We start from the raw sequence: 12,727 nt of genomic DNA on the forward strand, positions 1-12,727 counted from the left end.
TAGTTCCCCTTCCACTTTTTTGCAATCTTTTTTGTTTTTTCCTAGTTTCCACTGAGATGAAAAATGTAATACCTGTCTTTCTGAGTCTGGCTTATTTTTCTTAGTATGATGATCTCCAATTCTATCCATTTTCCTGTAAATAATATGATTTTGTTCTTCTTTATGGCTGACTAATACTCCATTGTGTATATATACCACATTTTCTTTATCCATTTATCTTTTGATGAGCATTTAGTCTGGTTCCATAACTTTGCTACTGTGAATCATGCCACAATAAACATGGGGTATGGAGATACCTCTGTGGTCTCCTTACTTTGATTCCTTGGGTATACAGCCAGGCATATAGCCAGGAGTCATACAACTGAATCATATATAGTAGCTATAATTTTACTTTTTTGAGGAACCTCCATATTGATTTCCATAGTGACTACACTAATGTACATTCTCACCAAGACAGTATTGGGGTTCTTTTCTCCCTGCATCTTTGCCAGGATTTGCTATTTTTTGTTTACTTTATAATAGCTGCTCTGACTGGGCTCAAGTGGACTCTCAATGTAGTTTTGATTTACATTTCTCAGATGGGTAAAAATTTTAATCATTTATTATAATTTTATTGGCTTTGTATTTCTTCTTTTGAGAAGTGTCTATTTAGATCATTTGACCTTTTATTGATTGGATTATTGTCTTTATGTTAAATTTTTTGAGTTATTTATCTATATACTCTGGATATTAACCATCTGTAAGATGAATAGCTGGCAAAGGTTTCCTCGAATTCTGTAGGTTGCCCCTTTACTCTGTTTACCATTTTCTTTGCTATGAAGAAGCATTTTAATTTGATATACTCCCACTTCTCAATTCTTGCTCTTGTGTCCTGAAACATTGGAATCCTGTTTAGGATAGCATTGCCTATACCAATATCTTGAATTGTTTCACTCATTTTCCTCAGGTAGATTCAAAGTTTCAGGTCTTATATTAATGTCTTTGATCTATTTTGAATTGATTTTTTGTTGTTGTTTCTGTTCAGGGTTAGACAGAGGGATGTAGCTTTAGTCTTTTACAGATGAGTGTCCAGTTTTTCCAGCAACATTAATTGAAGTGGCTCTTCTGTTTTTTTAATGTTCCTTTTGCATTCATTTTTCTTTTCATTTTTGAATTGGCTGTGTACCCAACTATGCCCCATCCAGTTTATTTTTCTCCACTAGTTTCAAAGTCTTACACTCTACTACTCTAGTTACCTTTAAAATATTTGCATCCCCATTTAACTGAATAATATCTAAAGTAAAATTGGTATGTTTACCTTCCTACTGAACAACAAAAGTAAATTAAAATGGCTTCAACTAATCACTCAGCTCACCCCCTGTGCCATCTTGGCCCAGATAAAGGTTTTATCTTGGTTTTTTCACACTGCAAATTGAACAATATTATTAACTTAATATCTGCTTGGTTTTATCCATAATTCCACATTTTGTTTATTCCTTTCTTTTCTCACCATTTCCCTCAATGATTCTTTAGAGAAAGGAATTTCTCTAAAGAAGCTTGGATGTTCCTTAAGTGAGATTTTGTTGATAATAAATTATATTTTTGTTCGTTAAAAAGTCTCTATTTCCCAGTTCATTTTGATAGATGATTTCATAACATATACAATATTCTATTTTAATAATTACTTACTCTTATCCCTTTAAAGATATTGCTTTGGCTTTAAGTGTGGTGATTCAGAAGTAATTATCAGTTTTGTAGATCATTTTTCCCAACTGCTAGAGCATCACAATAATTGATTTCAAGACAAACTACAAGTTCTAGTAATAAAACAGATAAACTAGACAAATGAAACAGAATAGAGAACCCAGCAAAAACCCCACACAACTATAGCCAATTGATCTTCCACAAAAGTGTCAAAAATATACATGGGAGAATGAACAGCCTCTTCAACAAATCATGCTGGAAAAACTGGATATTCAAAAGCAGAAGATTAAACCTTGACCCCTATGTCTTGTCCTGTACAAAAAATCAACTTAGAAAAGATCAGAGACCTTAATGTAAGGCCTGAAACTCTGAAACTACTAGAGGAAAACATAGGGGGAAACACTTCCAAATATTGGTACAGGCAATAATTTTCTGGTTAGCACACCAAAAACGCAGAAAATAAAAGTAAAAATGGACAAATGGAGTTATATCAAATTAAAAATTTTCTGCCTGGCAAAGGAAACATTTAACAGAGTGAAAAGACAGACTATAGAAAAATCTATGCTAGCTATTCATTTGATAGAGGGTTAATAACCAGAATATATAAAGAATTTCAAAAAGCTTAACACCAAAAAGTAATCCAACTACAAATGGGCAAATGATATTGAGAGATATGTCTCAAAAGAAGTACAAATATCCAACTAATATAAGAAAAAATATTTCATATTTTTAGCCATAAAGGAAATGCACATCAAAAGTATAATGAGATAACAATTTTACCCCAGTTAATATGGCTATTATTTGTTAAAATACTGTTAAGAATGTGGAGGAAAAGAAGCCTCTATACACATTTGGTAGAAATTTAAACTAGCACAACTGGTATGGACAAGAGTATAGAAGTTTCTCAAAAAAAAAAAAAAACGCCCTAAAAATAGAACTACCGAATGATTCAGTTATCCATTATTACGGATATATCCAAATAAAATGTATTCAGTATATAGAAAAGATTTCTGAATGTCCATGTTTATTGAGACACTGTTCACAATAGCTAAGATATGTAATCAACCTATGTGTCCATCCACACAGATGAATGGATAAAGAAATGTGGTATATATGCACGACGGAATATTATTCAGCCATAAAGAACAATGAAGTTGTGTCATCTACAGAAAAATGGATGGAACTGGAGATCATCATGTTAAATGAAATAATCCAGACTCTGAAAGCCAAATGTCACATATTGTCTCTCATATGTGGAATCCCAAAATCTACAGATAAAAAAAGTAAAAAGAGGTGACACGAAGTAATAGGAAGACTATTAGAGGAGAATAAGGAGATAGAGAGAAAGGCAGAAAGGAGAAAGAAGGATAATGGAGTGTTAAAAATGATCAAAATATATTATATGAGTGTATGCATATGCCAGAATGAAGCCCACTGTTCTGTATAAGTAACATGAGTTAATTAAATAAGAAGGAGAACAAAACCCTATCATTTGCAGCAAAATGTATGGATCTGGAGGACATCATATTCAGAGAAACCTGACAGACCCAGAAAGATAAATGTTGCATATTCTCTTTCATACATGAAAACTAAAAAAACCCCAAAAAACTAGTCAACTTGAAAGTAGAATAGTTTGCTAGACTAGAATTGCTAGGGACTAGGAAGGGTTCTGGTGGGGAGGGGTAAGAGGGAGAGTGAAAGCATGATCAATGGATATTGCATCCATGTACAGAGATACCAATGAATTCCATTAATATGTACAATCAATATATATTAATTAAAACATATATAAACCTTTATGTGTATATGTTTGGCATTCTATGGTTGCTACACAATTTGTCTCAGTGTGAATATCTTTCATTTATTTTGCTTGGGATTTAATGAGTTTTCTGACTACAAGCATTCATCAATAGCAGAAAAACCTCAGTGGTTTTCCTCAAATATTTTTTGTCTTCCATTCTCTTGAACTGATGCATGCATCAGAGTTACGTGCCCTATCTAATGTGCTTCTAAATTTTTAAATGTCCACATTTTTTACTCTTTCTATTTTCTCAACAATTATTTCAAATTTATCTTCAAGTTCAATCATTCTTCTCCCTGCTGTGTCCAATGTCCTATTTATCCCATCCACTGACCCTCTAATGCCACTGTTTACATTTTCAGTGAATAAACATTCTATAGTCAGCATCTCCCTCAATTCAGATATTCCAGTCATTATCCTATTTCAGTGCTCCCTTTTATCACTTTGAGTATTTTAATTGTTTCTTTTATGCTCCATTTCTGGCAGTTCCAATATTGAAAAAGACTCAGTATTGTTGCAGATTCCCACGCATAGGCTAACTCACGTGGATAATGTTTTTTGTAGGTGAGTTCACATCCCTTGAGTAGTCTGTGCAGGAACCCTTGGGACTCTGGATTTAAAATGCATTTCTCTAGAAAAGACATGTTTTCTCTTTCCAGGCATCAAGAAGTCCTGTCACCCCAGGAGCCACATGGTAAGATCAGTTTTGGCCTTCAACCCATTTGAACCCTGCCTCGGTTTGGAAATTTTCAAAGGAAATTTGTTTTCTTTTTTTTTTTTCTGTTCTATTCTGAGTCAAAGCAAGCCAAGGATGTTGTGCACTATCTTCCTCTGCAAGTTGTAAGAGTTTCTCCCTCTGGGGAATCCAGCTTTATAGGGTGGTCTGTAATTCTAGCTCTCACTCTGCTGGGGCTCAAACTTTGTCTGCAGTAAAAAGCCTGGCATTAGACCACCCTCCATGATCAAAGGTCACACAAGGGCAAAGTTATCCCTAGGGATTCATACTGTCTTTTATGTCTGACCTTCTCTACTTTCTTAACAGCTCATCCATGCACTGATTTATACTTATATTTTAAATATCTTATTTTATACTGTAAGTAGGTCATATCATGTGATTTTTCTAAATATTTATTATACTCTCTTGCTACTCAACATTTCCCTTCTTCTTCACCTTTTGTTCCATAAAAGAAAAACAAAACATTAAAATGTATTTATTGCGACATTTTAATTTGTCATTTGCTGGGAAGAAATTATCCACTTTATGTACGTTTTAACTGTTCTAAGTTAACACTATTATTTCACTGTCAATTGGCTGTGTTTACCCTGCAAGCTATTTTCTTCGGTAACCCCAATAAAGGAGTCCATAGTGCAATGCCTGGCTATTTAAGATGAACAGTAATGTTTCATGGTAAATATGTGGCCTAGGGACACACACAGCCATTATTAGTCCCAGTTCTACTTTTACATCCCAACTTCAAGATGACCCAGCTATTACCATTTTTAAAATTTTTCTAGAAGGTTTCAGATACTAATTGGGATCTAGGAAAGGAAGGTGGGCTTTAAACGGAAGAAACAAGGATTTATGAAATGAGACTCTTAGCAAGGAATCATGTTTCATGATGTGAGTGTCAGGGATGAATAATAGTCTCTGTTCTGAAGTCACTTTCCAAACACAAGAGCTACCAAACAGATAGCCAGGACAGGTATCTAGAAGTCTCTTCTATTCGTATTTACTCACTCCCCACATCCTACAGGAGGGAACATGTGAGGAATGAATGTGAAGAAGGAAATGAATCCTTTCTACTTGCTGAGGATTGCTGTTGGGATATTTGGAAGGACCTATGGCAAAAGCTACATTCCAGTGAAGCACAATAGGCCAGTGGAGTAGAAAAATTACAGTTAAACAGACTCCAGCGTGAAGGCTCATACTCATCAGCCCCACAGGGAGGGAACTAGTTATCTGAGGAACAGCCAGGAGGTTGTGCCTTATATCCTTGCTGCTCAAAATGTGGCTCCACTCAGGCCCATTCTATCGAATCTGCACATTAACAAATTCCCTAAAGAATTCAAAAGCCTGTTGAATTTTAAAAAGCTGCCACAGGGTGATCAATCCTCCTGGTTTCCTCTAGACGGAGGAATGAGTGAGTTGGGGGAATTTCATTGCTAAAACTGAATTGTCATGGACAAATGGGAAGCTCAGTCATCTTAGAAGCACAACTTTAATCTACTCCAAATAGCTTCCTTAGGGAGCCAGTGCTCTGGTAAGGGAGAAAGACATGCAACAGTCCAAAGAAGGTGTTACTCGTGGCTGCCTAGTGCAAAGCTACAGAAGCACAGCAGGCTAGCAGCAGTGAGCAGGTCTGCAGCCCCTGGGCTGGAGGACAGCAGCAGAGGGCAAGGTGATCAGGAAGGATACAGACCCCACAGGCAGATGAAGGGAAGGAGGGTGTGGAAGGCAGCATTTGGAGCCCAAACATCTAGAGTTAGCAGACACGCCAGTAACAGCTAACTAATATTGTGAACAATCTAAAATCAGACTCATGTTCCTGAAGAGCAGTAGCCAATCACTGAACACCAGTCCTTGGAGTAAAGAGAGTTTAACAGAGAAGGGACCAACCAAAAAGGTGGAGAACGATGAGCCTCACACCCACCTGTCCTCAGCAGTTATGATCAGGAGTTATGTAAGGGACAAGGTGCAGAAGGGAGGTCGGGAGGCTTGATAATTTCACAAGCTTTGAAAACAATCAATGTGTTTAGACTTCTTGGCTCTTGACACTCGGTGGACCACTGAGGTTCTGCCAATCGAGCTTGTAAATCACCCTGTGTAGTAAAGTTAACAAGACCAGTGACTGACCATTACAGGAATAGGGATGCACACTTTGGCTAGTTTGACTAGAGGAAAGAATGTGCTGACTATTGTTTTGGAGGGAGAATAGTGGAGACTTCTCATAAAAGAAAATCTTTCAATATCATGGGGGTTCAGCACTCAATATGAGAGTCATAACCCCTCTTGGTTACTAGAAAGTCAGAGGATCTGAGAAGAGCTAAGGACCTGCTACACAAGAGGCAGGAATCGGGCTGGGATTTAGCTCAGTGGTTCCACCATCTGCCCCACAAGCGCAAGGACCCCAGTTCGATCCCTGGTACCAAAAAAAAAAAAAAAAAAGCAGGAACCCAGGGGTTCTCTTGGATTTTACAACCAACAGTCAAGAGAGGGCCCAGTAGCCAGAGACTCCATCACCTACACGTCCCCATTGGCAGTATGATGTGGTCAGATCTTGCTTCTGTCCTCTCCTATATAAATTGTCTGCTTAAAAACGTAAGGATTCTGGAAGGGCAAAACAGAAATAAGAGGTTTACTTCACACTATTGAAAATAGAAGGAAAGGTTTCCCTCCCTTCTCATCTTAGAAGTATTTACCATAGGAAACTTGTCAGTACTTTTTCATGTCTTTGGAATGTGTCCCTTGGAATACTAGATAGCCCTCATGACTCAAGAGAGCCTTTCTCAGGGATCTGGCAGCTATCTTTTCTAAAAGGAAATATCATGAAGTTAGCTCCCTTATCTCTCAGTTCCTGTGAGAGGGTAGGAATCTCTTGCTTCAATTTGCATAAAGAGAGAAGTTTTTTTTTCCTCTTCTTAGTCCAATCACCATGGTAAAATTAGGATGAACCATGAGTGACAATAGGTGGTTAAAGTCCTTTTATTTAAGGACTAATGACATATGATTGCATCTGCTTGGGTATTCTTTCTGTCTGCTGTCCTTCAACAAATTGCCTGTGACATGCATCACATCCTGGTTTGAATACTTTCTCAATTATGACAGTATTTTCTTTCTGTTCCTTCTTTATGGACTTGTTTTCTGAGTTGGGAGGAGAATTTATTTTTAATTTCATTTCTGCAAAACTTTTAAGTAAAATGATTCCCCACTAAACTTCGTAAACATGTCTGCATCTGTCGGTTTCCTCCACTGAGGTCCAGTATTCTGGTTAGCGCCTTCTGAAGAGTGAAGTTCTCTTAGCACTGCCCTGCAGGGAGCAAAAGCACTTCCTCCCACTCTGAGATGCCTTTCACTGGCTAAGGCAGAGGTGGAGTTTGAGCTGATGTCCTGATTACTTCTCATTACAAGTTTTTACTAAATAAAAAAATTGTCTTCCGTGTACCTGACATTGTGCTAAAACTAAAAAATATAGTCCAGTATATAGACTTGCTGATTCTGAACCCTAACTTTTTTTTTGTCTCTTAGCAAAGCCCTATCTCTAAATATCTTTGTTCTGTGGTCTGTCTAGGTTTAATGCCAAGTTAAGCATATTAGCCATTGGCTGTGTTAGAGAGGTTCAAAGGTGCTGTCGACTCCCACACAAAGGACAGGACAAGTGGAACACACAGTGAGGTTTTACATTTATTAAAAGGGTTAAAGGCAAGAAAAGAGGTGAGAAGAGGTGCTCTGAAAAGCAGTGCTCTGCAAAGTGAGTGCAGGCCGGTTAAAGAAGGAAAAGAAATATGCCCTGCAGAGTGCAGAGTGGTGGAGAAAAAGCTCGCAGCAACCGTGAGGTTAATGGCCACTGTCTTTTATTACCCGTGTTCTGACGTCAGATTTAGCCTGTGCTAGCAAAAGCCTGCTTGATCTTGTGCCAGAAGAACTGAAGATCGAATTCTCTGATTGGTCTCAGGTTCAGGGCTTGGAAGTTGTTCTGCATACGTGTCCCGGCCAAGATGGACAGGTCATCCCTATTTATCCAGCTGCTTTGCCAAGCCCTAATCTCTTATCTCAGCTGTATTATTTTTTATAGTGATTACACAGTGACTTTTTCCCTCTTCTCAACGTTATTCATGCTCATCATCTCATTTGAATGTCAAAGACACTGTAGGCAGGGTAGGTGCTATTATCCCTGTAATTCAGGTGAATATAAAGTTTTAGAGAGAATCACTTCCTCCAGGATAAACAGAGTTAATACTCTAACAAAGTCTAGCAAGCAGATCTTCTGAGTGCTATCAAAGGACTCTAAGTTTTCCTACTCTTTCAAAATGAGAATAACTCACTAATGAATGTGTGTGTCTCCATAACGACAGACGAGGACAATGGAAAATCCCAGGACATTTGAGCTATTGACAAGACGAGGCCTTGGTTCTCGAGGCAGGCAGTGGTGGTGAGATAGGATCCAAGGTGACACATTTATGTTTCTTTTATCTCTGTCGAGACCTTGGGAAGAGGTTCGGAAACTGCAGGAAGATTTCTAATTTGGAGAGGAGACTTTTCTTAAGGATCTGGATTCAATTTGCTTTGCTGGGCTTTCAGGAAATTAATCATCAGGCTGCATTCCAAGCCTCGGGACCTGGGCTGGTGGCAGCTGCTAGACATTTGGTCTGGCGATTAAAAATGCTACCGTTAGAAATCTTCTGCAAATTAAGACAAACCCTAGATTTGCTCCTGTTCTGCTGGGGGACACAATTTTGTCTTTTCAGCTGGAGCTAATTACCACACCTGAGCAAATTGCCATCTAAGTGATGATCTGCCTGAGGTCTCTGAACTGCCTTTCAGAGCTTTCTCTTCTTGGCTGTGTTCATTACCTGGCAAAGCACAAAGAACTGTATTATATGGAAGACCAAGACATGAGACAATAGCATTCCCTATGTGTGTGTTAACTCATACACTGGGGGCTGCTGGACAGCATTGAGCCGATGTCTACAGCAGAGTTTTATGAAATGCTTCTCTGGCTGCACTGAACAGATGTGCTGGGCAGAGTTGATTGTCTGAATCAAGGAGCCTTGTTTGTCTTGGTGAAAACTGCTGTAGATCTGAACTTCAAAGTGAGAGTTGACCTCTAAAGGTTGAACCAAAAAATTTAAAAAGTTGTATTATATTCTACAGATAAAAGTGGCTTTGGCTCACGAGTGAATGTGGGATCTGGGTCTGATCTACCGATGGGCAGCTCTATTCTTAGCACACAATAGGCCCCGATATGCATTCATTGTTGAATATTTACTGACTGGGGAACGTACTCATGGAAGCTGGCATCGGATATGCAGAGCACAGAAACAGAGCCCTTGGCAAAGCTGAGACCACTGCAGGACTCAGAGAGAAATGCATTCCAACAGTAACTTACAGGGCGAGTGGTGGGAGCCCAGGCATCAGGCTTGAGGATGACTGGAGAATCCGAAAGAAAGAAAATGGAATGGAGTGGATCTTAGAGGTGGTCCAGAAATTACACACCCAGGGGAATCTTGGTACTCATCGCTAATTGGTTTTGGGAAGCACAAAAAACACCAAAACTGATGCAAATCAAACAAATTGTTTGGCTGGAAAGGATTGCAAGTCACCAGGCAATGGACACTGACAAGTTCTAGCTTGCAAGTACCAAACAAATGAAGGAGAAATACCTGTACAAAACTTCACATCAAAATGGACTGAATACTAAATTCGACAAATTTCAAAGCAGCTGAGTAACAAAGTATGACTGGACAGCTATTCTTTCCCACCTGCAGCAAGTCCTTCTGAAACCCTCTGCTCCAACCCTGGAGGTACAGTAGTCCTACCTAACAATAACCACTGTCCATGTCCTCATAGGGACCCTTGAAGACCCTCTGCTTATTTACTCTTTTACCCACTTTGAGCAGAGAGTTATGTCAACAATGAAAGACTCACATGCTTGTACAATGGTCTGTACTCACAGAAAATTTTGCTTTCCTGCCAAAGCAGCCTAGAGTCCTCCAGCAACCCTTCTGAGCTGTGAATTTGAGTCTCAAAGAGGTACTCTGGGAAAATGCTTGAGACTTAAGGGAACCATCACCACCTGTGGGAACAAAGCGCCCATTAAGAACTGAGACACCAAACAACCCTGCACTGCCAGGGGTGGGGTGGGGTTGGCTGGCCTTGGAGCTTATAGTTTTAGCAGAGTGTGTGACACATGAACCTAATAAACACCAGGCAAGGCAGAAAGCAATGAGTGCCATGAGAAATATATAAGAAAAATTACTGTGAGATGTTGGCAGAGGAAGATGGTACCTCTGAGAATCCCCATTATATTTCAGCTAGGCTTTAAATGGTGGGTAGAATTTGGACAAGCAGCTTTGGGAAAGAGAAGAAAGGGGATTCCAGACAGGAAAGAGGAAGAGTCAAATTATTGAAGTGAGAAAACAGCAACTGTGCTCAGCGATGAGCAAGTGGTTCTATTTGGCTGGAACATATGTCAGATGAGAGGGAGTACCGAGAGACAAGATTAGAAGGGTTTAAACACCAGAGGGAGGCAACCGGAGCTTATCTGAGGTACAAATGGGGGAACATACGGGGATGGTGGCAGGCTAGTGCCTGTAACCATAGGTAGAAGATTATCAGAGCTTCTTTTTTTTATAATTCAGTTATTGGTACGTTTTAGGTATGCAATATGTTTACATTTATCATTGGGTGCTTGTACCTGTACATGATGTATCTTAGTTCTTATTTTTTCCCCCATTACCTGTGTGCCTTTCACCCCCTCCACCCTTCCTTATATCAGAGCTTCTAAGAAGCTTAGTCCACCCTATGAATGAGATTTTCACTGACCTCTTTGATTCTTTGCAAAAAGTGGAGGCTATGATTAACCTTTTCTCATTTCAGATGGAAAAGAAATAAGGTGACCTTTGAGCATGGAATATTAGATTCCAGTTAATTTTCAGAACAGAGCTTAGCAGCAGCTGTATAGCCCAATTACAACTCATGCTCTGCTCTTAAGGGTGGTATAGCCCTCAGTTTTAGATATTAGACCATATAGCATCCATTGTTGTTCCTAGAGGAACACTAGCACTGAAATTCAAGTCCCATCTCTGACGATTTTTGTGTCAAGTTCTTAGACAAGAAAACTAGGGCTGCTGACCTAAGACAGTGGCAGTAAAATTGGAGAAGAGAAAACAATTTCAGGAAAAAACTTGAGGACAGATTTGAGAGAATGTGAAGACTTAAGATGATGGGAAGAAGGGAAGGGGAGAATGTCACTTCAACTCCTTTAGGAAACAAAAGTCAAGACAGAAATGGAAGAGACTTATGAGGAGTAATGCCGATGAATGATAAAGAAAAGAGGTCACAGAAGGAGGTAGTAAAAGCCTTCAGACCATAACAGATGCCTGATAACTGTGAAAGGAGAAGATGAAGGAAGGACAGTTGGACAGAAATGTTACCACTCGGTGGGTTCTTGTGCTTTTAACCAGAAGAATCAGTCAGAAGCACCTTGGCAGAGGAACAAGGTTTTTACTTTCATTCTCAAGCCCAATGGGGAAAGCTACAGAGCACAAAAGTCTCAGGCTGACCCAAATAATAGTTTTTATAACACCTATGGGATAGGTGGGGATCTGGTCTGTCAGTGTCATCACAGGCAGAGATGGAATTTTCTTTCATATGTGCTCTTCTTTATCATGCCTCTTCATTCGACCGTGTCTCATTACCATGCTAAGTCTTTATCCTGGGGTATGAGTTTTACAGTGCTAGTAAAGTAAACATAACTATAACTTACTTTAGTGCCTGTTGAATCCATGCATCAGTCCCTTGGCCTCTGGAATTTGCCCCTTATCATCTGGGAAAGTTTCTAATTGTGTTTTGGAGCACTGCAGATCATCCTCTTGCTTCCGTGGGTTTGACTTTCATTATCTTGTTTTTCTTTGCTCTGGCTTCTTGATCTCTCTGCTGACCACGTGATCTTTGAAGGTTGAGCTCATTTCTCATCCTCTTGTCTCCAAGAGTGTCCCTTAATTTCACAGTCTTGAAGAGTAGTCTATGTTTTTTTTTTAAATTTCCAGTTTGTTGGTACATTTGTCAACCTCATGTAAGATTAAAGGCTAGCCTAGCTGTCTCAGGAAAAGCCTCAGACTAGAGTGAAACTCTGAAAACATTTTGTCTGACTCCTTAGGAAGCTCCAGTTTGAGCTTGTCTGGAAAGCAATCCTGTATTGGGTGGGAATGGTGAAGCTCGCTCACCGAGGAGGTGACGCTAGGGAGAGAATGATGTCTGCTCAAAACTGTGATGGACCTACAGGCGCTACAGGAGGGTGCTGTGAGCCCACTGCGCTCCTTGCAGCAGGCTACCTCTGTGGGGAGATTTGAGAGCATTTCTTCTGCAGCTGCCTCAAGGAGTTGTGGGAGATGGAGTCGAAGATGAATTAGACATTTCCTGACATGAGGAACGCAGTTGAGAGAAATGGACTGTGGAATGGTTGTTTTCTCCAAATGTCCCTGAAATAAACTCTGCTTGGAGGCAGAGTCTGGGACAGGGTA

General features: G+C 39.5%; 1 long non-coding RNA gene across 1 annotated transcript in view; it reads right to left on the bottom strand.

Moving 5' to 3' along the window:
- Nucleotides 1-12,102, bottom strand: part of LOC147825405 (uncharacterized) — a 33,562-nt gene extending 21,460 nt beyond the window's left edge. The window contains exons 1-2 of the long non-coding RNA XR_015441036.1: nucleotides 11,971-12,102; nucleotides 10,157-10,278 (exon numbers count right to left, since the gene is read on the bottom strand). This is a non-coding gene — a long non-coding RNA (uncharacterized LOC147825405). The remainder of the gene's footprint in view (nucleotides 1-10,156; nucleotides 10,279-11,970) is intronic.
- Between the last annotated feature and the right edge of the window lie 625 nt (nucleotides 12,103-12,727).

The sequence above is a fragment of the Heterocephalus glaber genome, unplaced genomic scaffold (genome assembly GCF_053883595.1).
Source record: "Heterocephalus glaber isolate CG9 unplaced genomic scaffold, H.glaber_assembly_v1.0 deba00001504, whole genome shotgun sequence".
Classification (NCBI taxonomy): domain Eukaryota; kingdom Metazoa; phylum Chordata; class Mammalia; order Rodentia; family Bathyergidae; genus Heterocephalus; species Heterocephalus glaber.